This window comes from Phodopus roborovskii, unplaced genomic scaffold (genome assembly GCF_943737965.1).
Source record: "Phodopus roborovskii unplaced genomic scaffold, PHOROB, whole genome shotgun sequence".
NCBI classification, from domain to species: Eukaryota; Metazoa; Chordata; class Mammalia; order Rodentia; family Cricetidae; genus Phodopus; species Phodopus roborovskii.
Window position 1 is genome coordinate 11,482 of NW_026125050.1, and position 26,948 is coordinate 38,429.

Consider the following 26,948-nt stretch of genomic DNA (forward strand, 5'->3'; position numbering starts at 1 on the left):
GGTTTGTGGAAAATTAGCTTGTCCACAAGCAGCTCACTTTTAGGATTTGAAATTGGAGACTTTGTGGGGGAGGCAGGGCCTTTCTGTTGTATTTGTGGAATTATTAAGGACCAGAACATATTTCCTACTGCACTGATATCCTACTTACGACTTAAAAGAAATTAGATGGAGCAATTGAAAGGTATATTATTAAAAGGATTCAGTTCTGTATTAATCTGTATGTGTTGGGGGGTTCACAGCATGTGTGTGGTCAGAGAACAACTTTGTGCAGTCCTTCTGTCCTACCTTACACAGGTCTCAAGGGTCAGGTTCATTTCTCTAGGCTTGGAGCTAAGTACCTTTACCTCATGAACTATCTCAACACCCCAGATGCAGTATTTTAATTCAGTGAAGCCTGTATGTGGAGAAAATTGCAATTGGCACTTTCCTGAGAATAGTTTACTGGAGATACCTTCTGTGAACACAGAAAATGTAGCTGCATGGGTTACTTGGAGATAAAAATGGATCTGGCTCAGGCAAAGGGACAGCAGAAACGCGATGATGCCTAACTGGTATAGCTTCCAATAATGATGCTGCCCTTCTGCTCCGGCAAGAGGGCATATAGATGCCATAGGAACCTGCATCTTGGGGAGTCAAATTTGTGTGGAAGCCTATAAATAGCAAGTGGTAGAAAAAGCAAGATCTCAACAGCTCTTTGTGCTTCTCCCTGCTCAGCCAGTTAGCCCTCTGGCTGGCTTGCACTCTCCATTTCTCCTGGGATTCTGTGTTCTATCATCCCTGCAGGAAGATTCAGAGTGTAGAATCTATTGACATCTTGTTAGTTCTGGGGGAATGAACTTCTGAAAAGTGAAGGAAGTCCCTCCAGGAAAGCAGAATGACTGGCTGTGGAGACGATTTAATTCAAGGAAACCATCCGGCAGACTCTTCCAGTGTTCCTCATGCTGGACTCACTGTGAGAGGCTCTTTCAAAACTGAAATGGACATTAGAGGTCATTCCACGCAGTCTAAGCTTGGGCACCCTCAGGGTAGTTAAAAGTAATGCCTAAAACTTAAAATGTCTTTCTTCCAGAAAAACCATCTTCAACTCAATCTCACAGTGACCACACTACTAGACAAGAGCACCGCTCCCAAATCTCCCAATTCTTTGATACTATGACTGAACGATGGTCCAGTTTCTTCCTTTTAAGAAGGATTCCCAAAGATTAGTGGGTCTTCCTCCCAGGGCTAGGAAACCAAACACTAACTGAACTAGGTGGTTTTCTGTCCTTATACAATGGGCATAGTCAGAAGTGACAGCTTATTAAGAAAGTGCTTCTCCTGAGACATTACAGTGACCAAGAAGTTGAGAACTCAGATGAGTCCCAAGGCCAGGCAGGTGGCACAAATGTGCTATCACTTGATAACAGGGATTGCAGTGGTCTGCAAGGTCCATACATCCCCCAAAGACACGGGGGTAAATGAATTTCCTGTGTCCTGCCTTCAGGCTCCCCGCTTTAACCTCCAGGTCTCATGCTAGGACATTGGGTTCTCTAATCTGTGCTACACAAAAAAAAAAAAAAAAAAAAAAAACACACATGGTAACCTCAAAATAATGTTCTTTTGGGAAAGACAGCTTTTCATTACAAAGAGAGTACATATTTACTTCCAAAGATAAAGTTTCAAATGACCCTAAGTCTTTTGTGACTCTTAGATTTTTTTTTAACTAAGATACTTTTCTCAAAATTAGAGATAGTGTTTCTTCAACCTGTGTTTAATATTAATGACATTAATACTAGGTGGCAGGTTTTACACTGTCATTTGTCCATATAATCTCTTTATTATAATTTACTGTTTTTGTCACTTTCACAAATTTGTGGGAGACAGTATGAGAACTGATATATGTATATTCTGTGTTATGATCAAGAAAGCAAATAGTTATTTCTCCCTAGTCATTTTGGTGTGATAGCTCATTGTGCATATACATTACATACTGATAAAAATCAGGGGAATTAATGTTTCTGTTTCATTATTATTGCTTTGTGTGTTCAAGCTTTAGCCTCCTCTCATAAAGTACACAGTAGGTTATTGTATACTATATCCATCCCCCTCTGTTCTGTAGAACATTAGAATTTGTTACTTTCTCTAGCTTTGTGCCCATTCATCAACCTCCACGTGCCCCCTCCTTTCTTCTACTTCCCAGCAAGTTTTACTGTGAATTATATCTTTCAACTGATTTTTATAGCAATCTCAGATGGGAGGGTATTACCAGCAGTATTCCCACCAGCCTGGTCCCACAGCTGTGCCAGCCTCAAATAACACAGAGAGATACTGTATTAGATATAAAACTGTTGGCCTGTTACTAGCATTCCTTTTTGGCTATCTCTGTCTTAAATATTAACCCATTTATATTAATCTTAGTGTTTCTGTGTGGTCTTATCTTACCGGAGAGAGGGTCCGGACCTTCTCTCAAGTCTCTACATCTTGACTCTACTCTATTACCTCTCCCAGAATCCTCCTTGTCTCCTAGTCCTGTCTATCTTGCTTTCCTATTGGTCAACAGGGCTTTTTCATTAATCAATAAGAGAAACAAATACAGAGTGACATCTCCCATCAGGAGGGGACATGCAGTTTTTCTCCATGCTGTATCCTACTTTATTTAACATGATAGGCTCCAGTTTCATTTGTACTTTGTGGTTTGCTTTCATATGAATTTTTGTATTTTCTTCTAGTTCTGTGAAAGATGTCCTCATATTTTGATGATGACTCTATTTGAACCTCAAGACAGTTCTGAGTTATATGGATATTTTATATCATATTTTATATCATTCTTTCTTCTAGTCAATGAACAAGGGTGGACTTTTCATGCTGTAATGTTTTATCTGTAATTTATGTTGGAAATTTTGCAATTTTCATTTACATGGGTCTTTTAGATCATTGTTTGTTTTTTGACCTCCTCCCCACACACACACATACACACTTTATAGTTATTGTCATATAATTTGTCTTTTAAAGTGCAAGGTCTAGAATCATCTGTATCCTGCTAGGTCAGGTTGGGTCTATGAGGCAACAGTCCCTTTGCTAGTGTGGTAGGGTATCTTTGAGGTACCAGATATTGGGATATGCACAGGTCTTTGTCCCCAGAGGTCAATATAATTCAGACAATAGCTGCCTTCACATGATGACATCTTGCCACAGCAGTGTGGGCTCTTGGGGTTACTGGGGATATAGGAGTTCTTCCTCCAATGATAAACCACTGTGAAAGCCCTATATGACTTCCCTAAATGACCTTCTTGATAATAATAGCCAGTCTTCCAGGAGCTGAGACTAGCAGTGTCTGTACTAATGAGATTTGCTGAGACTCTTCCAGCCCGGTTTTCCTCTGAGTCTCCCTTCCCCACTAAGCAGTGAGGGTTGTAGGTCCTGGCTCCTCTTGCTCTTATTTCATTCTGCAACTCAGGTTTTCAAAGCTTTCAGGTTCTGCCCGGATGAATTTCATAGCTCCCTGATAGTCTCTTACCTCAAAGGACAGCTACCACCTTTGACTCTTGTTCCCTTTGGGAAGAGGAGGTAGACCCTGTGCTCCTCTATTTAGGCACTATTGATTCCCTATCCACATTCTCTATTTTACTTCCCACAAAAAAAAAAATGGGGAGATTGTATTTTCTACAACTAGCACATCATTGGCCCTTATGTTTTACAACAATAAAATGATTATTTTTACCTACAAGGCAGGTGCTAGGTCCTACCATCCATAAAAGGAAATACAATATGTTAAAATATTTTGCTGCTGTCTAGAGATAGTGTCACAGGCCTGAGATATCAATACTTTGGAGGCTGAGGTAGGAGAATCTGAAGTATGTGGTCAACCTGGGTTACACAATGACAACTTCTCTTAAAGAGTGAAACAAAACATTTATGCTAGCTTTTTCTTCAACTGTGAATATATGTAAGAGAAAACCCTGATGAGTTATTATGTAGAATGGTTTTACCTCAGTCTTTCAATTGTTAATTTCCTATTAAAACACCGTCTTCTTCTGTTACAGACAAAGCTCGAACGGAGGGTCCAACCTTCTCTAGTGCAAAGGGTTATGTGACCACTGGGCAGGAAGAACTGATCCTTGGGCAGGAAGAACTGATCCTCCTGCAGGAAAAGTCAAGAATGGGAAAATGTCTATGGATGAAGCTCTCGAGAAATTTAAACGTTGGCAGTTGGGAAAGAGTAGTCTGGAAATGATTCAACAGGTAATATGATCTTCTGGAACATTCTTTCACTTATGGATCTCCCTACACTCTTTAAATGCTTAGTCCTCACAAGACATATGGACAACTAATCTTTTCTTTTTAACTAGCCACTAAAAAAGATGTTTGCAACAATCAACTAAATCCTTGAAAATAATATCCAAATTTTCACTGCTAAGTTCATTTATGTTAACTCAGTCTTGGAACCCATGCATCAAAGCTGTTTACAAATCCTATCTTGGGTAGAGAGAACATTTGTTTTATCTCATTGCTAAAATTAAGATTAAGCACCTTCACAACAACAGGTTCTCAGCATGCTAAAACGTATAACAGACCAGACTTAAACAGACAAAAATTAACTGATGTCACATCAAGCATTTAGTCTTAAGTATGGTTAATTTTAATAACTTGTTCCTTATAAAATAGGTCACCTATGACACCTTAACTGCTCTCAGTAAGAGATACCTGCTGCATAGTCTACTTATCTCATAGGTTTTCCCACTCCCCAAATGTTTTAATGTTCTACTCTTTCCATGGCAGGAAGCCTTCTTACCTCAGAACCCGTAGTTGTAATGTAGCTGCTTGATTAAACACGTTTAATAAGCCAAGTTAGGACAAAGTACAGGAAGCTCATATTAGCTGAATATTCTACCTCTACCAAGGGATGATTTTTATTAAAAAAAAAAAACAAGTAGTTTTTAACAATAGAAAAATGAGTCACTATGATGAGATTTCAAACAATATGGCATATTGGCCAAAGCAGTGTAGGCGAGGACTTTCCAAACACATTTGAGATCATAGCTTGTCAGAAACCACCTACCCAGAAGGGCAGGTTTGGTTGCCAATCAGTGGCTGAAAATGGTCCAGGTTTCACAATACTAATCAAAGGCAATTATTTTTCCAAACTAATGCTAAAGAGAGTGGAAGGTGCAGTTCTGTACCTGTGCATTGCTCAGGAACAGAATGACAACATTATTTCTCTATTCTTACCAGTATTCTGTCAGGAACACAATGACAAGAATGACAACATTGTTTCTCTATTCTTACCAATATCCTAACTGTCACAGTCACTCTAACCCTAAAATGTAGTAAAATGTGTTCAATTACAAGCCCATGCAACTCATTTTGTTCCCAGAAACTACATATATTTACCCTTATCAATCCCTTCAAAAACAAAGATTTCAATTCAGTTTCGTGTAATCCAGCTTCTTAGAAATTACTTCCCTAATCATTTCCTGAAACACTTAGTTGTTTCTGTTTGCTTGTATGTTTATATTCATGAGGAAATATTTAAGACATCCATACATGTGCACACACTCCCCCATATTTCATATTCTTTTCCATATCCCCCCTCTGGCTACAAACATATTCATTTGCATTCTGGAAATGAATTTTTATCAGTGGTTATTGTGACAAGGTATGGCTGGTGGAGGATTTTTCTGGGGAAAATGCCTCGTTTTCACATATGTATCCAAAGAATATGAAGAACAGGGAAGAGTCACAGCCATGCAGACACCCAGCCCTGCAGATGACGTGTGACAAAGCTGAAGACCTTGCCAAAGGCACCCAACTCCACTCAGAGGGGATCATCTGCAAAACCATGGAATTAACCCCAGGAAAGACTTCCTGAGGGGGGCGAGGAACTCTCTTAGGTTTTCTTCTCAAGAAATGTATGGCATGCTAGTGTGCATTTTGTTTCTACTAAAATGATAGCAGTTGTGCTGAGCAGAATATTTGGAAAACAAAGATCACACATATTCTGAGAATCTAGTTTCATAGTATTTTCCCCTGGGCCCTTAATTTTGTTAATAATAGAGTACCCAGGAAAGGCTGTACCACACGGAGGCTGTAGATGGGCCCAGGAGGCATTCAGCTACAGCATTCTGGCTTAGCTCTTCAGTCAATTGAATCACACAGGTGTAGGCATGCAGCTAAACTCAGCCTCCAATTCCTGCATACAGCTGTGATTAAATGAATTGCTTATCCTCCCTGCACCTTAGTTTCAATCTCTGTGAAAGAGGATGCTACACCATTGTACATCTCCTTCATGAAGAATAAGATTATGTATGAGGTACCAAAGATGCTTTTAGGCATCTTAAGTAGCAACCTACTACTAAGTAGTGGTTTGGGCACTGGTTACACTAAGAAAAGCTTTCATTTTGTCCCATTAAAGATTTTAAATCTTAAAATCTGTGTTCTGTACTTTAAGGAAAAAATACGCCAGCTTAGAGACAGCATTGTTGGAAAAAGGCCAGAAGATGAAAATGCCTATGGTGAGTAAAAGTTGCCTGCTACTCAAAAATGACAGTGTGGCTGGGGAGAAAATGTAGTTAACTACAGATCCAAACAGACTTCAGTTCAAATCCATACATTTCCTTGCTTCCCACTCTCTGGCTGGAGACTCAATCTCTCCAGTTCATTCTCTGCAAAGTGGGATTATTCACACATCCCTTCAAGAGTCCTTTACTGACTCACATTGACCAACTAAGGCTCACTACTTCCATTTGACTCCTAGGTAACTAACAAATAATACCATTCTTTTCCCAGTGTATTTTCATTGACCATTATGTGTGGGCATCAAACAGGTAGGTCATTCCTAGCACAGCCAAGTCTCACAACTGTCCACATGTGGATTGTTTCAAATTATCTTGCTGAGGTTGGCCTTTCATCATAACCACATGTTGCCTGACAATGCAGGTTTCCCTTGTGATAGTTAACAGTTGCCCTGAGGAAACAACTGGGGTCAAAGACCAATGCCATTAAGATGGCAAATCTTCTCCAAAGATGAATAATACATTCCAGAATTGAAAGTAAATTGCACTACAGTTATATGGCCACTCTTTCCCCAAGTCTCTCTTCTCCCACAGAAAATTAGCGCTTAACAAAACCCTCTCTACCCACTCTATGGAAATATTACATAGCCTTTAGCTTGCTCATCAAGTGGAAATTCACTTTCTGAAATTTATTCTCCTGCTATTGTGTTGCCGTCTACTTTAAGCTTCCTTTCTATAAATGTGTTCTAAATTATATAGTTTGTAAAATAATTATCATAAGAAAGGGATTCATTTATACATAAGGAAGAGATTAATTTATACATAACTGAGATCTAAAAACTTACATTATTATGTGGAAAAATACCATTTTAAAAACTAATAAGATTACAAATTCTATAAATAATCCTACTGAAATATTACATAAATAGTATCTATCATATCTAAAGAGCACATATTAAATACTACTGCTTCTTACAGTGGTCATAGTAGACAGATATTATCCATAATCTATAAATACAAAAATAGGAAATTGAAAAAAACACACAGATTAGAATATTATGCACATTTTTATTTGAATTCAGAAATCAACACCAGTGTTTGAGCAGTGAATCAGCTCGCTTTTCTATCACAGTGGAACAAACAACAGGGAGCATGCAATCCCACCTTATAAAACACTAATAGTGATCAAAGGCAGGCAAGTGACCTTGAGAAGTGGATAGTAAGCAGGTGAAGATGCTATTGTTAGGCAGGCAAGGCTTATGCGGGGAATCTAACCACTGCCCACCTGTCTGGCAGAGAAACATTTACTGTGAGAGAGCAGGCACATCGGTCCTGGGATTGACAACATGGAGAGCTCAGCTGATGCAACTGACCTTGTGGGGAGGGTGTGAACTGAACTGAAGAAGAGTGGCCTCAGAGTCACATAGGAGGAACTTGCATCTGTCTATGGCTGAGAGATGAGCTGAGTGAGTGTGCTAGGAGCACAGCTAGCAACTCCAGGGCACTGAAAACAAAATAATAATAATAATAAATAATGAGGAGGAGGAGGAGAAGAAGAAGAAAAAGAATATAATAAAGAAGACAGAGAGAAAGGTTGAGTGAGCTAGGCAAAGGCCGTTCTTTGCTCCTGACCTGCCAGACTGGACCCATCTTAACGCTTTCTGAAACTTCTAATGCCTCCTGTATTAGGACACTAACTCAGAGTAATCTCTACTCACAAAATGTCTTGTCAATTCTAAAACCATGGGAGAAACATATTTGCACCCTCAGGCCTTATGAAATACCTTGGGGTTTCTGAAAAACAACAATCAAAACTAGAACATTCATATCAGAAGCTGAACTACCTACCAAAAGAAGATCCTACACAGAATCCACAGTATACAAGAGATGTAATACTCAACATTCTAACCAAAAGAGTGATTAAAAATTACATGAAAATGAACAGGAATCCATAGTGAAGAAAACAAAAGCCACCAGTAGTAATAAACGGATAGTCCCATGTTGACCATTGTAGCAGAGAACATTAAACATTAAAGTGTCTCTTATAAGAATATTGAATTCATGTAAAAGACAGCTTTAGGAGGATAAATAATATAAAATAAGAGAACATTAGAAACTAATTGGAATAACCAAGTTGAAATTATTGAAAGCAACACTAAAATATAAGAAAACTTTTATAGATAAAATCAGCATATCACATATTACTGAACATGAGGGTGGATTGACAAAATTTGTCTAATATTAGAAAAAAGATGAATGACATAGATAGGGAAGGCTTGAGGATATTCACTAATATCTTGTCAGAATCACTGGAGAATTGGAAGACTGTGTAGTAATACCTTCAAAGAGCTGCATTGAAAAGAAAAGAGCACTTCCAGAGAAAATAGTCTTGGAACTTTTGCTGAAATAATGGTGTTTTTAGATAAACTAACTAACGGATTTATAGAAAAAATTACAAGGTAACCAACATTGAAGACTTTCATATAGGTAGAAAGAAATAGTAACAAAAAATAAATCCAAATCCACATTGAGGGGACAAAAACACTTCAAATCGTATAAATGAGGTATCTATAGATCTGTTTTCTGTGTTTTGGTAAATTATTTAAAGCAAAACTTACATGTGTTATAGGTTAGAGCATGTAATGTAGAAACAGTACCACAAAGAACAGAGGCTGCAGTTAACTAGAATCAGGTAAAATTACATCCATGATAAAGTTCAACATGTAGCATGTAAAGACTCAATTAAAAACAAGAGGGAGAGGGTAAGATGGGAAGTATGAAGAGAAGTATAAAGCAGAAATCTATCATCTCAAATTAGTTTGAGAAATTGAGCTTGCATATTTTACTAACTTAAAAATAAAAATAAGGGAGATATGGCTCAATAATAAGGAGCACTTGCTACTCTTTCAGAAGACCTGCAAGCCACCCACCCACACGGCTTCCCAGTACCCTCATGATGGCTCACAACTCTCTACTAGGCGTTCTGTCTCCCTCTTCTGGCTATATGAGAACTGCACGCATTTATTACACATGCTGGCAAACACACATAAAATAACAAAAAAGTAAACCTAGGAAATCGATAGAGGAAATTAATTAGAGAATTAAAATATTTAATTATGAATAATAAATCACAAAAATGCAAAATTGGTACATATACAAAATAGATAAGCAAAACTACAAGAAAACAAAAATAGCAGAATAGTAAATTGAGTAAAGTCAATAATTGTGTTTAATGCAAATTGGTTACACACTTAATTTTAAAATAATATGTTTTATGCTGCACAAAAAAAAGATACCTTAATTTAGGCAGTCTAAAACATATATTTTAAATGAAGGGAATATAACAAAAACAAACAAACAAATAAAATAAACAAAAAAAAAAGATAATCTGAAGACAAAATCCATGGCAGGAGATAAAAGGATACATTAGATAGGGTAAAGGTTCAGCAGAATGACATAACAGCCAGCATATTTCTGTCTTCTATGTTACATGTATGCTTATAAGTTTTATCACAGCCAATGAAGCAAAATTTGGCAATACTCAGGGAATGTCCTCACATTTTTCTTAGTAGTTAACTGAACAATTTGCAGAAGTCTGTAAAGATACAGAGAACTAATTCAGCCCATCTGACATTTAGTGAGTAAGGCATAAAAACACTAAGCTCACATGGTTGTGTAAGATGTGCTGGGTTGGCTATCAAGATGGAGCACATGCTAAGTCATCGAAGAGCTTCATTACATTCCAGAAGATCAAAACTTAAGAGAATGTTCCCTGAGTGTTGCAGATTTATTCCAAAATATTTAAGAATCAAATTGAATGTTTCAAAAATAATCCTTGTATCAAAAGAGGAGTCATTGAAAGCTATGGTGAACAGGATACCAAAACTCATAATATGAAGCAAAATGCAGTTAACAGGCAGTTAGAGGGAAATTTATGATCATAAAATTTAAAAGAGTACATTTATTTCTCATGTGAGTTTTAAGAAACTTAATATTTTCTATATTTAATGAATAATAATTGAGAAGAAGAGAAACTGGAAGAAGAGAAAATATAAACAGAGCTAAATTAACTGAGTGGGGTTACATAGGATTGTCAGAAAAGAACATAAATGTGAAAAACAGAGGGTTCTGAAGTTTGTAGTAAACAAAAGCAATGGTAGGCCATGTTCTCCACCATGATGCAGACCCCAGACTAAAATGGTAGCATACCAAAACGCTCATGGAGAGCCTCAGAGAATGTGAGAAGTCTACTGAACAAAAGGATTGCCAACACATTACTTAAAGTCCAGAACGTACTCTAAAAAATGGTAGCTAAAATGTGCTTTAATCTAGTTTTTAGGTTCATTTCTCCACATAGCTAGAGTATAACAATTTCAAAGCTTCAGGTATTCTAAATTCAATCTAGCTGGTATCTTAATTAGAATTTCTATTGCTGAGAAGAAACACCATAACCACGGCACCTCTTATTAAAGAAAGCAGGGTTTCAGTAGCCATCAAACAACAATCAAACCTTAACACCTCCAGGCAAGTCAGAGAAGAGAGACACAATGAGGCTTGGGTTCACACATTATCCAGAGGAAGGATTAGTATTTGTAGTATATGCTGTAAATTTGGGTCACCTCAGAGACACAAAGTCATAAGACAATAAAAAGATCTCTTAGGATAAATAGCAAACAAACCTCACTGAATGTTTATTTGTCTTGTAGATAAACTCACCATTGTGCACCATCCAAGTGGTAAGTGTTAAGTATTAAATTAAGGATTTAAACTATAACAAAGTATGCATTAGATATTTATAATTGATATAAACCTAGTAGTTTAGTGTCAGTGTACAACTTTGAATAGATTGCACATTTATGGGCAAAACCATCTGGCATCAAGTAGAAAACTGTGGTGCCTCTATAGCAGCACCAGGTGTCCCATCACAATGAAGAGAAAGGACACTGTGATTTGGCTAATTGTATCCTTTAGAACCTAATTTAAGCTCTTGCTCTTCATCTGTCTGTATCCTTTAGCATATGGGGCGATAGATACCATCATGGCATTTTCAAACATGATTTTGTCATTGCTGACGTTTCTCCCCTCTTTCCCCCTATCCTGACAGTCCCCACTTATATTCCTCCATCCCCAGTAGCCCCCTTTCCATTTTTATAGCATGTTTGTTCGATTGATCTCTCCCCTTCTCAACACCTCTTTTACCCCCTCTCGTGGTCCCGTTTGTTTGTTTGTTTGTTTGTTTCATAGCCTATCTCAGTATCAACATATGAAAGATAACATATACGGTTTTTCCTTGGGTTCCTGAGGGGAAAGTTTCAATATAGAGCTTTTCAGTTCCTTCCTTCTGTTTATTACTACCTATGCTTTGGTTTGGTTTTTGAGATGTTATGGGTAAAATGTTTTCTCCAAATTTCTTCCTTAGGTTTGATATTACGGATATATGTGGAAAATAATGGATTCTGTCAGTTGGTTTTTAACCCTGCAACATTGTGCAATGTGTTTATTAGATCTCAGGATATTCTGGTAGAGTTTGTAGGGTCTTAATTATTGAATTATGTGATAAATGGTAATAATTTAACTTCCCTTTTCTACTTTTAATCTTTTTATGTCTTTATCTTGTCTAGTGGGTCTTAAAATAGTAGAGTGATTATTCTTATCATCTTCCATATTTTAGAATGAATGCTTTCAGATTGTTCATATTTAGTGCAATATTGACTATACCTTTGCTATATAGTCTTTATTAATTTGGAGTTTTTCTTCCTATTTCTAATTTCTCTAGGACTGATACCATATGAATTTGTATAACGCTTTTTCTGCATCTACTGAGATGATCATGTGACTTCTGTCCTCAATTTATATATCATATATTAATATATATTATACTTAATAATAATATACTTAATGATTTGCATAAGTGATTTGTACGTACAATCCACTTGGTCATGGTGTTTGATCTTCTTAACATGATCTTCAATTTTGTTAAGAGTTTTCCATATATATTCATCATGGATATTAGTCTGAAGTTCTCTTTTATCATGTTGTATTCCATTCTGGCATCAGGGTAATACAGGCCTCATAAAATGAGGGTGAGACTTTGCCTTTCCTTTGTATTTCTTGGAGCATTTTGAGAATTATTGGCTTTAAACCCTCCTGAAAAGTTTGGCTGGATTTATCAGTGACCTTTTCAGTCCTGGACTTTTCTTTATGGAAATGTTTGTCAGTCTTCTTTGTCTTTTCACAGAACCAACTCTTTATTTACTCTGTGTACTATCTATCCCTTTACTCCCTTTTTTTGCCAACTTTTGCTCCATTCTTTATTCTTGCCACACACTGGGTTTAGGTTTGGCTTGTTGTTCCAGAGTCTTCTGGTACACCATTAGGTTATTTAAGATTTCTCTTACTTTTTACTGCCAGTGCTCATAGCTACAAACTTTCGTTAAGGACTGCCTTAGCTGAATCCAGCAGATCTGGTAGTGTGTACTATTGGATTTTGTAATTATGTCTGGACTATTAAAAAATGATTTCCCCCTTGACCTCTTTAATGCCCTGCTACTCATTCCAAACCATGTTATTTATTTAGTCTCTAAGTGTTTGAGTGATTTCTGAGGTTTCTCTTGCTGTTTGTTTATATTTGTATTCCATTGTGGTCTGATAAATACAAGGAAATGTCCCAGTTTATTTACTTATTTAATGAGGATTACTTTGTGACACAATCAATATAAAGATCTATATAAATATTAGAGTAGTAAAGTCTCCTGCTAGTAATGTGCTGGTACCTATGTGATCTTTTAGTGTTGTATAACACACCAAGATGCAGTGCTGCATTTACTTAGTGAATGTTCCCTTAGTTAATATGGAGGCTCTCCCTCTCCCTCTCTCCCTCTCTCTCTCTCCTTCTCTCCCTGACTAGTTTTGCTGGGATGTCTTCTTTAGCAAGCATAGTAATTACTATACTTGCTTATTATGGCCTCCATTTGATTGGTGGTAGATTTCTATCCTTTCACATTCAGTTTTCCGATGCCTTTGCTAAGTAAGTGCACTTCTGGAGACAACAGACAATTAAATATTGTTTTAAAATCCAATCAGTGAGCTAGTGACTTGTTAGAAAGTTGAGAACATTTTTTTCATTTGAAGTTATTATTGAGAGGGGCTTGCTATTTCCTGTTCTTTTGGATGGCTAGATTAGAGTCTTCCTTTTCCTTTTACTGTATTAGTATTGGAGGTCTGCTGGTTAGCTGTGTTGGACAGCAGTATTCCTTTACCACCATATCTTTGTGTATTCTTTTTAGGGCATGGACTCTTTCATGTCTTCTTATGAATGAATCAGACTCAGCATTCTCATATGTAAAATTTAAGTGAATAATGTACATGGGAAATTGTTATAAAGAATGATAATGACTTATGGAACCAGAGTCTGATGATTGATAAATGGAAGTCATTGATGGGGGAAATTAAATTTGTGTAATACTCAACCAAGTGATTCATATGAATATGTTAAGAATAGGAATGTTATGACAAATATTGGGAGGAAAAGAAAAATTATAAGTCAGATAAAGACCTATTGAACAAATAGCATAACAGTAAATGTGAGAGGGGAAAACTAGTAGGATTACACTGTGTAGCTGGACTGGAAATGGGTGTCTCATGGTAACATTAGGGGAGCAGAATAAGCTGCCAGTGGGGAGCCTAGAAAACTGTGCTTTGCAACTGACCAGTTCTGGCAAATGGTGAAAGAAACGTAAAAGTGTTTAACGAAATAGAAGTTGTTATTACTAGGGTTTGAAAAATTATGTCTGAACAGAACTAACTCCTCAATATACTATTCAAGTTGGTCTGTATGAATATAATGTTCAGTTCACTGAGTACACGTAAAAATATGCCATTTTATCCATTTAATAATTTTTCTATATATCCCATGCTTCATATCACTTTCACTGATGAATAAATGAATTATTATATATTTATAGGTAATACTGCCCACAATGAAAATATATTGCACAGTAGTCTCTTTAACAATAAGGTAGGTTGTATTCATTTTAATTTTTTTAATACAGAGGAAGACTTTTTCTGCTGAGGAACATAAAAATTTTTCATCTTGTCTGTTCTTTGAACCAATATGAATAAGAAAAGTTAGATAAGCATTAGTGTTTAAAATCCATGAGTAATGTTGGGGCGGGGTGGCACACATCTTTAATCCCAGCACTGGGTGGCAGAGGCAGGAGGATCTCTGTGAGTTTGAGGCCAGCCTACAAAGAGTTCCAAGACAGCAAGGGCTACATAGAAAAAACCTGTGTCAAAAATATCCAGGAGTAGCAGCTTAAGGAAATTTATTATTTAGAAAAAATAAAGATGGGACCCTTAGGTGGAAAATACCAGTATGGCTAGATTCAGTGTGTCCATGAAAAATAAATTTTAGAGGAATTATGAGTATATCAGTTTTAGCAATATACACTGAATGAGAATTTATTCAAGAAGTGCAGTCCTTACGGCCAATGTATAGGAAATATATAGCCCAAAAATATTGATTGTACAAATAAGCAGCATTTAACATCAAAGACAAGAAATTGGTAAGAACATGAGAAGATCCATAAGCCATGAGAGCATAACCAAAAAATCAAGACACTTCAGGACCTTATAGTTAATGTCCTGACTACAAATTCTTTATGAAAGCCATATCACTTCACCTACCTGTTCATGTGATGTGGGAAATGTGTGCTGTTATCAAGAGTGATGTTGCCTTTGGATTTCTAGGTAAAACACGAGTAAATGTCCTTGGTAAACTTCCTAATGAAATTGTTTTAATTATCCAAAGTTATAGTAGCTCTTTCAGCTCCTTTGTTTCAGATGAGTAATATTCTATCATAAAAGTCATTCACACTTTAAAAATTAATCAAAGTGCTTACATTTCTGGATTTCATGACTCACTGTAGAGTATGTACTAGTGGCTCTTTGCTCATTGAAGTGCACGATTGGAGACTTCACTGAAGCACATGAGTTTACAAAAATATTTTGTGATCCATCAGTCCTGATGTGCACTTTCAATACCAACACTTGGGAGGCAAAGACAGATGGATTTCTGTAGGTTCAAGGCCAGCCTGGTCTACAAATCAAGTTCCAGGATAATAATAATTTTTTTAAAAAAGATCCTTATTCAAACTCTGAAGGAAAAAAATAAAAGATATTCACAGACACACACTTTTTGAGCTATACATTTGTACTTTTAAGTATACTTAAGATATAAAGTGCTTTTAGAAATACATTTTTTGAGACAAAAAATAATGGTAGAAATCTGTTTTTTAAAACTTGAGAAATTTTGGAAAAGTGTAAGTTCCCATTGCTTAGTTGTTTATCCTTAAAAATTGAAGAAACTTTTAGGCCAATGACATGATGCATTGGCCTGTAAACCCAGCACTGGGGAAGCTGAAGGAGGACTGAAGCGAAGTAGGAGGTCAGCCTAGATGACCCAGCAAGGTTGTGCATCTGAAGAAATCAAACCCTAAGATTTTGGTATACTGAGCTTTACTGTGACTGTTCCCTTTTAAGATAAAGAATTGTCTGCCAGTTGCCTTACAGAGTTTTCTTCCCAGAGTTATGAAAGGGAACTATGCTTTATAATGTTTATTTGTTGAGCCTTAACACGGAAAAGCCTTACTTCTGTGCCATTTTTTTATTATTAATTTCTAGTTTCCTGCTCGACTCCAAGTTGAAAAGGAATTTGGTTTCTTCTGTAAGAAAGATCATTAAAGAAGGTAAAATAGTAGTTGTTTCTTAGGGAAACCTAAACTGGGCGTGTTATAGATTTCAATCAATCATTTAAGAAATGGGAGCTTTTAAATATTTCATTGTTTTCTCTTGAAAGAATAAATGAAGATTTTTTGAGATAAAGAAAAAATTTTCCTTAGGAAGATTTATAGATGGGGTGATTTTAAGCTAGGTAATAAATGTCCATTCACCATCTCCTAATCCATTTCCTCTGATCTTATTTTCAGATTATCGTAATTAAACTCAAGAATCACCAAACATTTTGAAATATAAGCCTGCCTGTGGAGTTTCTGATCTCTAGGACTAATCCACATGTAGAAGAACACAAAGTGTAACTTTGGATCCCAGAATGTATTGGTATCATACACAACTCATTGGTATTATATTGCTTCAAGTGGACATATCAAAAGATGGAAACAGATAATCATTCTCTGAAAATCCACTTACTTTTGCCACTGAAGCAGCTAATTTTCACATCTTGAAAATTAAAGAAATCAACAAAGTTAAATGCAACCTAGCAAAATTATGGAACAAAACTACATAGATTATTCTTTCTACTCTTTGTCTCCTTCAAATAAAAACTAATTTCATATTTGCTTTGTAAATGACAGTCTTCTGTCCTTTATCACATTTACAGCCATAATGCTCTTGTTACATCATGTTTCCAGATAGCTTCTTTTATTTAGTGCCTATTTGTTTATACCTTTGAAATGTATTTTTAGTTACATTTTCTTTAGTTGGTGGTATCTTGTTTTTCAGTGCTAACAAGGACTCTGCCCTCTACATTGTTTTCTGAAGTCATATTAATGTTGCCAATTGATGGTGTGTACCTCACCTTGATATTTCAAACATGCATCACACATTGATTGCATTCATCCTGCCCTTTTCTAGAAGGCCATTTCCCCATGCCTCCCTGTACCTGAGTCCTTACTAAATGTCCTTCCCTCAAATTAAAATATATTTTTACAACTTGTGTTGTTTCTTATTAAGGGTCACAGAGACTTCATCCACCTGTTCCTCAGAAGTAGTTCACTAGTTTACCACACTCTGATTTCATGCAAAATGCTACCACTATATTGAATGTTTAAAACTACTTCTGATTCTCTAAAATAAGTTCATTGAGATTAACCACTAAATTTCTCTGTATGTCAATTTAACTACCAAACAATCAAATGAACAAGAATATAACAAATTTCAGGAGATGGGAATGATATATAGAACAAATGCAAATGATTGTTTTCCTAGTTTTCAAAAGGTGATAGGAATATCTATTGAAGGACTTTATGTTTTCTATATCAATTAACATTTCCAAATAGTTTAGTTTATAGAAGTTTAATCAAGTCCTACTAGAAGGTATTTCTGATTATGAGATGTAGAAATGCAACTCAGTTTCACATTCAATATTGCAGAAATGGCAGATGTTGCCACAAACATTTATATAGGCTGTCTTTGTAGGCTGCCAAAGATTTATGGAAAGCAATAAAAAATATTGATATATCTTCCAGAAACATTAAATTAAAATAGTCGTATCATTTACATAAGATTTCCCACAACAACCTATGACCAAAGCCCAGAGATAAAATACTGGCTTTATTCTTATTTCAAAGTGTACAAAGTAGCAACTTTGATAACTATAACACATTAACTTACTTCTCTGGTGCAATTATATGTGAGAGTGAAAGCCTAGATTTTACTTGAGTCTTTGAACTCTACCCTTATGAACCCTTATGAACTAGGCTGGCATGAACTAAAGATGACCAAAGGATAGCTAAAACAACCCCTGTATAATAAAGAAACTTCAGGAGAAATCACCATCCCCGACTTCAAGTTCTGCTACAGAGCTATAGTTCTGAAAACAGCTTGGTATTGGAACAAAAATAGACAGGTAGACAAATGGAATCAAATGAAAAAAATAGTAATATTAATCCACACACCTACAAACACCTGATTTTTTGACAAAACATCTAAAAATATGCAGTTGAATGAAGAAAGCATCTTCAACAAATGGTGCTGGCACAACGGGATGATGGTGTGTAGGGAGACTTCAGAGAGACCCATGTCTATCACCATGCACAAAACTCAAGTCCAAATGGATCAAAGACCTCAATATAAATCCAGCTACACTGAACCTCTTAGAAGAGAAAGTGAGAGGTACCCTTGAACAGATTGGTACAGGAGACTGCTTCCTGAACATAACTCTAGTAGCACAGACACTGAGATCAACAATTAATAAATGGGACCTCCTCAAACTTAGAAGCTTCATATAAGGCAAAGGACACAGTGCACAAGACCAAATGGCAGCCAACAGACTGGGAAAAGATCTTCACCAATCCTACATCTGACAGAGGGCTGATCTCTAAAATATACAAAGAACTCAAGAAACTAGTCAACAAAACACCAAATAACCCTATTAAAAAATGGGATACAGAAATGAACAGAGAACTCTCAATAGAGGAAATCAAAAAGCTGAAAGACACTTAAGAAAGTGTTTAACATCCTTAGCTATCAGGGAAATGCAAATCAAAACAACTTTGAGACACCACCTTACTCCTGCCAGAATGGCTAAAATTAGAAACACCAATGAAAACTTATGCTGGAAAGGATGTGAGAAAGGGGAACACTCCTCCACTGCTGGTGGGAATACAAACTTGTACAGCCATTTCGGAGATCAGTATGGCAGTTCCTCAGGAAAATCGAATCAATCTACCACAGGACCTGGCAATCCCCCTCTTAGGCATATACCCAAATGATCCACATCCATGCAACAAAGACATGTGTTCAACTATGTTTGTTCATAGCAGCATTATTTGTAATAGCAAGAACCTGGAAGCAACTTAGATGCCCCTCAACTGAAGAAAGGATAAAGAAAATTTGGCACATTTACACAATGGAATACTACTTTGTGGGGAAAAAACAATGGAATCTTGAAATTCACAGGCAAGTGGATGGAACTTGAAAAAACCATCCTGAATGAGGTAACACAGTCACAAAAAGAGGAACATGGTATGTACTCACTCATATATGGATTTTAGACATAGAGCAAAGGATCACCAGCCTATAATTCACATCACCAGAAAAACTAGGATACAAGGAAGATTCTAAGAGATTCATATAAGGTCCCTCACAGAAGGGGAAAGGGACAAGATCTCCTGAGCACATGGGGGAGTGTGGGGGGGGGCAGTGAGTGGAGAGGGAACTAGGAGAAAGAAAAGGGGGAGGAGAGGAAAGCACGCAGGACTAGGAAGATTGACTCAGGGAGGAATAGATGAGAGAAAAGAGAGAGGGGGAGAGAGAGACGAGAGAGACTATAAAAGAGGGAGCCATTATAGGTTTGAAGAGAAAAACTGAATCTAGAGAAATGTCCAGAGACCTAGAAGACTGATCCCAACTAACAATTTGAGCAACAGTAGAAAGGCTACTATAAATGCCCTTTCCTGATAATGAGATCGACGACTAATTTATCCACCATCATAGAGCCCTCATCTAGTAGGTGATAGAAACAGAAGCAGGCACCCACAACAAAACACTGAGCTGAACCGGAATCCAGATGCAGAGAGGGAGAACAAGATCAGGCTACAGAAACACATAGAGACAGCTGACCTGAACAAGGAGGAGCTAATAGACCCACAGACTGATAGCTGGGAAATCCAGCATGGGTCTGACTCAGAACCCCTGAATATGGGTCTCAGCTAGAAGGCCTGGGCAGTCTAAGGGACCTCAGACAGTGGAACCAGGATGTATCCCCGGTGCACAAAAGGACCTTGCGAACACATCCCCCATGGAAGGATAACTGCCTCAACCTAGAGACAGGAGAGAAGCCCTAGTCCCTACTTCATGACCTGTCAGATCTACATGACCCCAATTGGATGGCATTCCTCTACATATGGAATTGGGGTGGGGGGATGGGAAGGGATGGTGGTTGGGAGCATGGGAGGGTGGGAGAGAAGGAAAAAGGGAGGGAGGAAGTGAGAGGGAACTGGGATCGATATGTAAAGAGAAAAAGAAAAAAAGAAAATGTGAATCCCACTGAAGGAACAGAAGTCCAACTGGCTATTTCTGTGGATGGCCTGGGAAATAATTTTTTCTATTCAGCCCCCAGGAAATTCCTGTCTCCTATGTGTTTATCTAATTGAGTCTCCTACCCTTATAAGACATGTTAAGATAATTGCCCCACCAGTTTTAATTCCTAGTGCCTGTGAGGATGGTATTTTTGACAATAAATGCTTTGAAGGTGGCCAAGATAAAATTTGATCCTATAATTCAAGATGCTGCATGTCCTTATAAAAAGATAGAGAGAGAGTCAAACAGGCATCTAAACACCATGTAGAGAGAGACAAATGAACCAAAACTACCACTATTGGGAAGGTGGTAGAGGGATTGAACATTGTGAGGGCCTCAGAGCACTTCTGAGATGGCCAGGCCAGCAAGATCACCATCAATGCCCAAGGACAACTCTAATCATATGTCTCTGAGTTATCCCAAGTGTGGTGATATTTTGTTTATGATCTAATGACGCTTTCCTGAAGACCAGAATGCAAAACTAGCCACAGAGGCCAGGTAGTGGTGGCAGCACACTAGTTAGCCATAAAGGCTGTGCTGTGGTGGTGTGTGCCTTTAATACCAGCACTAGAGAGGAATAAAAGACAGGAGCTCACAGCCTCAGTCTGTATTCACTCCCCAGCCACACTGAGGACAGGATCATAGTTGGCTGCTTTGCTTTTCTGATCTTTAGCTTGAACCCCCTCCAAAAAAAATAAAATAAAATAAACACCACTAAAGTGCTAGAACTCTATGCCAAGGAAAGTCAAGGACTGATAAAAACTTCTAGAAGGTAACATGATCCAGAAAGGATTTGCCTACAGGCAGCTCAGACATAGAAATGCCTTCACAATAATGGAGATACCAATCAGCATCTGTTAGCACACAAATAAATAGAAAGCCTCACACTACATGGTATTGCCCTAAAATGTTAAGTATTTACATCATTTCACTCACCTTTATATCTATATCAATGAGTTGCCCCTGATGCCATCGGCTTCACCACTTTCTGGATATTATATATTCACAAACTAAGAAATAGACATGACACAGTAACACAAAATTTTCAGAGCATCTATCTATATTTTCATCACAACTCTGTCACAACTCTGAAGAGTATGTAAATCAAGAGATTTTGCCAACTATAGTCACACTTGATGGCATGTATAGTGAAGGGATTAAAAGAGAAATCAATGACTGAATAAAAGGAGACTATCCGGAAGGGCTTAAACACTCACTGTTGTGGTTTACACAGACATTGTCCCTTCAAGGCACATATGTTGGATGCTTGATCTACAGCTGGTGGTGCTGTCTCGGTAGGTTATGCAAAGGATGTGATATGTGACCCAGCTGGGTCCCTAGGGGTGTACCTGGTCTTAGATCCCTTCCTCTTTCTCTACTTGCTGTAGAGACATCCTCCACTACACACTCTGTGACCTTCAACGTGTGCCTCACCACTGGCCTGGGACCATGGGAGCAGAGGGCTATGGTGAAATCTCTGAAACTTCAAGCAAAATAAATCTTTCCAGCCCTCAACTGTTGTCACAGGAATTCAGTCACAGCTATAATGGAGCTGACTAACACAGCACAGTTATCTTATTAGTTGATGAGACATCCATCAGTATAGTTAAGTGAACAATGATTAGATTTTTAGACTGCCTTCAGGTTCTGTTTTATTTTATTTAGCAAAGACAAACTTGACTGCAGGATATTTGGGAGGAAAAGTGTGTGTTAGAGGTATTTTGTTGGTGTTCTCATCTTCTACTGAGACTTTCATTACATATTAACTCCTCAGTCATTTCAAGTTATTTTACACTTATTTCTGGTACTGCCACTCAACTTAGCAACTGGGTAGAAATACCTAAAAAATCTCTTGGTATTATATTAAAGTTGGCCATAAAAATATTTCTGCAAGATATAGATTTATCCCACACATTTATTGCAGCATCTGGGGTGTTTTTGTTTCTGTAGGGCAAAGGAAAGGGAATTAAGGATTTTTGTGTTGATAAACTAGAAATCTAAGAACAACACTTCCCATCTGGGATTGCTTTGATGAAAAGCTGGCATACACCTCTCAATTAATATAACCAAACTGCAGTATCATCATGCAGTGATAATGATATCCATGATTTAGACTTTAAAACAGTGAGAGTAAATGCTTTTTCTTAAATATGATTGTATTTATTTACTATGACATTCAGCAAACTTCTAGAGTTTATAGAAGAAAATGCATTTATACATTTAGCCCATATAAGCACAAAGAAGTTATATAAACCCAACATAATTAAAGCAATTTATATAGGACATAAACTTCATGACATTTATAGTCAACTTGCAAGTAAAGGAGGCAACTAACAGAAATAACTTGTAAAGAAAAAAACACTTATGTGGTTTGCACAGTTCCAAAATACCAGTCTTTAAATATGCACCATTCCACCACAGTGCCAACAGGAGACTTGAAGACGACATAGAAAATACGGCCTCAATTTAGAGATTTGGTAAGAATGTAAAACAAAGACCTACTTTTACAGTGGCTGTTGTCAAGAATTAGCTCCATTAGGTAAGACCATTTCAAATAAGAAGCATCTTTGCATGCAACTACTGGACAACTGACTGACATATACTATTTGTGATGTAAATCTACCAGGTTCAAGAAATTCTCAAGCTTTCCCACTGTACAATCTGTCTTGTTAAATATGGAAATGGTGTGATTTTAGTGCCAGTGAACAACTAAGTAGCAGGTTATGTGGCTACCTAAGGTCACAATCAGAACATAGCCTAGTGCCACATTTATAGAATAATGCTAAACTCAGTTCCTTCCTAATACCCAACAATCTGGATGAACCTTAGGACATTAGTGCATACTCCCAACCCACTACTGAGGAGATGTCCATCAATATGTGTGTAATGATGTCATGCTCTAAACATGCTCTTGACAGAATTGTTATCAAGACCACTGGACCTAACTGAACACAAGTCTGTTGCACAGAGGTTCCCCATGGAGTAAAAAGAACAAATAGGTATGATTCTTGAATAACAGAACTAGTGTTGGTATGATTTATACTTGTGTGCATAAAAAACAGCAGCAACTAAATAAATGATTCTGTGCTCCCAAACAGAGTTACCATCTGTCTTTTGGAATCAAGTTTCAAGATATGTTTTGAGAAAGAGTGATCTTTCTTAAGGCATTTTAAAAATTAAATTGGTTACTTGAAATTTTTATTTGTGTAGTTAATGCATTCTAATAACTATCTCCTACTACCTTCTGTTTCTCTCTTCCATGTCTATCAAACTCCCTTCTGACTTCCTGTCCCTTTATCAGATTCATGACTGTTGTTTTGTGACCCATTTAGTTTAAAAAGGGACATCTCTCTGACAATTGGATTGAGACTATGCATTGTGTATCCAGTATATGCACAACTAAAACCAATGATTTCCCTTTCCAGAAAACTATAAGAAATAGGTCAATGAAGATCTACTGAGCATATTGGGATCAGGGGATGGACAGTGATTGGAGAGGGAGTTAGGAGAATGAGAAGGGGAGGGGAGGAAAACATGTGGTACTAGGATGATTCAGACAGGGAATGAATATACAAGAGCAAGAAAAGAGATGTCATAATAGAGGGAGTCATTATAGGTTTGAATAGAAAACTGACCCTAAAGAAATGTCCAGAGACTTACAAGGATAACCCCAACTAACAATCTGAGCAACAGTGGAGAGCCAACCTTAAATGCCCTTCCCTAATAATGAGATTGATAACTAACTTACATGCCATCTTAGAACCTTCATCTAGTAGCTATTGGAAACAGAAGCAGACACCTAAGCCTAAACACTGAGCTGAACTCCTGGAATCCAGGTGCAAAAAGGGAGGAGTGATAAAGGGTCAAGACCAGGCTATAGAAACCCACAGAGACAGCTGACCTGGACAAGGGGGAGCTCATGGACCCCCAGACTAATAGCTTAGAAACCAGCATTGGATTGACCCAGACTCCCTGAACATGGGTCTCAGTTAGAAGACCTGGGCAGACTAAGGGACCTCTGACAGTGGACCCAGGATGTATTCCTAGCTCACTAAAGGACTTTGGGGAGCACATTCCCATGGAGGGGTAGTCCCTTAGCCTAGAGGCAAGAGGGAGGGCCTAGAACCTACTCCAAAAGACTTGACACATTTTGATTATCCCTCCTGGAATGATGGGAGATGTCATTCTGTATATGTTTCTCATACTGGTTAATAAATAAAGCACTGTTGGCCAATAGGAAAAGAAGATAGGAGGGACTAGGAGAGAATGAGGAAAGAGGAAGTAGGAAGGAGGGGAAGATGGAGAGACTGGGGAGACGAGACGCTGGCCCCTTTCCCCAGTAAGAAGACCACGTGGAAATATTAGATTAATAGAAATGGGTTAATACTTAAGACAGAGCTAGCCGATAAGAAACAAGTAATGGGCTAACAGAATTATATCTAATACAGGGTCTCAGTGTGTTAATTAGGACTGGTGCGGCGGCAGGACAAGACCAGGCAGCAGGCGGAAAAACTATACTCTTTACACTGGAAGGCTTCACCCTCCCTGTGGAGTGGGTGGGGAATGGAATGGGAGGGGGGAGTCGAGGAGCATGGGAGGATGGGAGGGAGAGGGAACTGGAATCTATATGTAAAATAAGAAAAAATAATAATTAAAACATGAAAACTAGAAATAGGTCAGTGTTAACATATAGGACTTCTTGACCCCCTTCCCTATCCTTGCCTGGATGATGATGGGCCCATTCTTTGGCAAACCCAGTAGAGTCATCTCCAGTGGCTATGTATTGTCCTAAAGATGCTGTTTTCCAGCCCTTCTTCCCTTTCTTTCAGCTTTTACAATATTTCCATCACTTCTTCAATGTTCCCTGAGCCACAGATGTAGCAATATATTTGCCTTTGCACCTGTAACCATCACTTATTCTCAACACCCTCTACAGCCATAAGTCTGTACTTGTCACAGTTCACGGGAAATCACAGCATCTCTCATTAAGGCTGAGAATAGTTTTTGTCTATGGATATAATATTTAGAAGGCAATCCAACACTATGTCAATTTAACTAAGCAACAGATTTAAGTTCCTTCTTGGGCTTTGGGTTTTCAGTATGAGGTATGAATTCTTCCCAATGGATTGTGCCTCAATGTCAATCACTAATCTGTTGGTTACCCCCATAACAATGGCTCCACTATTGCATAAGTGGACAGACATCTTTCCTATAAGTCAGTCTTGTAGTTTAGAGCTCACAGCTCAGTAAGACCCTCAGTGCTTTTCCGCACCCATCATCAGTCTTCATGGTGCCCTTTCTAGTGTTATTAAAAGCTATCCAGCATGGAAGAGGCTTCTAGCTCATTTCAGCTTGCTTTCTCTGTATCACACAACCAAAGTATCTAAGTTATTCAACAATAAGGTCTTAACCATCTGACCAAAAACCCATTAGGATTTATCTAACACAAGTTATTGGAGCTTTTGTTTAGTAATCCATAGCTTCAAAAAACATTTCCCAGCCATAAAGGATATCTACCTTCCAAATCTGTTTGTATGTTGGCTTTGGTTTTGTCTTGTTATAAGATTACAAGTTTCTATATGTTCCCTCTTTTTAGCTAGCCCTCTCACATTGCTTCCATCTCCCTTTTCCTCTGCCCTCTCCCTGTATAAACCTCCCACTAATTCTTCTTTCTACTTACACATTTACTGTCCCCTCTATTAAGACATCCTCCTCTGCAATGGCTTCTCTGCCTTTGTTCCCTCACTCAACTCCAATGCAAATTTTAAGAAAATGTGAATGACTGTTATGTTCACAATAATTTACCCATGCATTCTCATCTTTTTGGAAGCAACCTTATCTCTACAGATGAGAACATCCAACTCATCACAGAAATTCTAAGAGTCCAGACAAGTTAAGTGTACCCAGATTGATTCTGAAATAAAATATGGAAGATCTGGCTCAAGTGGCAAGACAGACAGTTCTGAACTTCATGTAGAGCTTATTCAAAGCAGTTATAGCAAGTCACTTCCTTTCATCTTTTTTTAAAAAATATTTCTAGTACACAATTCCTAATCCTTACAAAGAGGTCATGGTGATACTTGAACTACCTTCCCAATTTCTCCTCATAGTTTTTCAATTTCAGAGTGAAAACATTCTGTCCAAATGAGCCCTAACTGGCATAAGGGGACACAGCACCAAGAGTCAGTTCAGGGCAACTTATTTCAGCCCTGCTCTCCAGGTTTTCTGATATGCCATCTTTTAGCAGCAGATGAAACCTGTGGGTGTCTGCAGGCTGAGCAACCCCCTCAGGCATGTGGCCCAGGGTATGCTCGGATGGAAAATAGAGCCTGTGAGCCTTCAGACACTTCCTCCAGATGGGACTTGATTAGAACTGGTGCATTTTATCATAAATTTGGGGAGAACAACCAATCTTCTTCCTACTCAGGACTGAACTACCACCCAAAGTCCTTCCCAATACATCCTAATAACTGCCCTTCCTTATAGAGATATGAAATGATTCACTACTTGGTAAACAGTATAATCATGACACACTTTGAGGCAAAGTTTTAAGAAATACATTAGGGAAAATAAATTACATAACTTTGCATGGCCTCAGCTGTGAGACAGTGACTACTCACAATTCTCAGATAAATATCT

General features: G+C 37.7%; 1 pseudogene; it reads left to right on the forward strand.

Moving 5' to 3' along the window:
* Nucleotides 1–874: 874 nt before the first annotated feature.
* On the forward strand, nucleotides 875–17,219 carry LOC127218010 (B-cell scaffold protein with ankyrin repeats-like; annotated as a pseudogene).
* The last annotated feature ends 9,729 nt before the right edge of the window (nucleotides 17,220–26,948 follow it).